Consider the following 1,932-nt stretch of genomic DNA (forward strand, 5'->3'; position numbering starts at 1 on the left):
TGAACGTTTGCCCGTGGCGCACAACCCACCACCAAGCTTTTACTGGTGACATTCCTTTTTGCTAAAGCTTATAGTTAGGGCTGGATCAGGTGACCCTGAACCATCCCTTAGTTATGCTGCTATAGACTAAGACTGCTGGGGGGTTCCCATGATGCACTGAGTGTTTCTTTCTCTTTTTGCTCTGTATGCACCACTCTGCATTTAATCATTAGTGATTGATCTCTGCTCCCCTCCACAGCATGTCTTTTTCCTGGTTCTCTCCCTCAGCCCCAACCAGTCCCAGCAGAAGACTGCCCCTCCCTGAGCCTGGTTCTGCTGGAGGTTTCTTCCTGTTAAAAGGGAGTTTTTCCTTCCCACTGTTGCCAAGTGCTTGCTCACAGGGGGTCGTTTTGACCGTTGGGGTTTATCCGTAATTATTGTATGGCTTTGCCTTACAATATAAAGCGCCTTGGGGCAACTGTTGTTGTGATTTGGCGCTATATAAATAAAATTGATTTGATTTGATGCAACAGACGATGGATTATATAAACTGCAGAGTTTTTCTCCAAACAAAAAACTTACACAAGCATTTAAAGAGTGCCATAGTCACATACAATAGCTGTATATACGTAATAAATACAGGTTACCTTGTGTTGTAGAGTGAGCATGAAAGGTGAACAAAGGCAGTCTGGTCTTTTCATTTTATTCTGAAGGTGACTGACTTTTTTCTCTACATTACAGCGGCTGCAGGTACAAAGGCCAATCCAGTTTGAATCCAAACACCTCGAACCCAAGGTCAAACCACATTCCATTTTTGTGTTTGCAAGCAGAAATCCGCACTTGTATAGCTTTACAAAGTGTACACAGGAAAGGTGAAAATTTCTTTCTACAAAACAAGAGTGGCTCTTATTTGCACCTTTCTTCAGTCACGAGTGCCAAACCAAACTCTGACATAAGGCTGGGAATGTAAAATGTCAAAGTGTGTGCTGGAAAAGCTTTTGATGAAAGGAGTGAGCACTTGTGATCGCAAAGACATTCTACAGCAAATTACAATCATCAGTATAAACAACAGCCTGAACGATATATCGGCGGGCCAATAATATCAGCCGATATGAGCATTTCACCAACATATCAGTATTGCTGTTATTTTTACAGATATGAACCCATTGAAAACATTTATTTTATCGCATAAAGAATGACGACACACACTCTGGCTGTTGGAAATGGTGTCATTACTTAGTTTGTCCAGTAGCTGGTACTCCAGTGGGATGGTTTGCAATACTGTCAAGCATGGCTAGGACCCCCATTACACCTCGGTCACATTTGCTATGTACAACAAATGAAGGCAAAGCGACCAGCTACCATTAATTTTCCATAAGTGTGCATTTTACAACAGCAATGGACAAGTGGTCACTATGCCGCCACGTAGGTGGGGCCAAAACAGATGAGAAGTCTATTTTATGCAAATGCTGAGCGATATAACACAGCAATTGCCAATCCGACTGAAAGCATGTGATATTACATGATGGCAGCATGATATATGTTGGTTGTTGGTTATTTAAAGTTATTCATAATAAAGCTCATGTCTAAATTGTAAAATATCAAGCCTCAATTATTAGGGTGTATTAATTAGGTTTTCATTTATTTATTTATTAGAGTTTAATAATGAAATGTTTGAAATAATTGCCATTTTCGTATGTATAAAATGATGGTATCGTGATTTTTTTTTTCCCTCTCCAATAGTGATATCGTGTCGGCTCCAAAAAATCCATATCGGTCGGACAAACACAGACTGTTCACCATCAGAGTAGTTATATGCACAACTAATTCATCAGCCACATGAGCTACAGCGGTTTACTGCCCAAATGCTTCCTGGTAGATTGAGATGGACACAGTTGATCACTTGTCACAATGACGGCAAACACAATTAAACAAGGTCCCGTTTCCCACATT

This window comes from Thalassophryne amazonica, chromosome 14 (assembly GCF_902500255.1).
Source record: "Thalassophryne amazonica chromosome 14, fThaAma1.1, whole genome shotgun sequence".
In the NCBI taxonomy this organism is placed as follows: Eukaryota; Metazoa; Chordata; class Actinopteri; order Batrachoidiformes; family Batrachoididae; genus Thalassophryne; species Thalassophryne amazonica.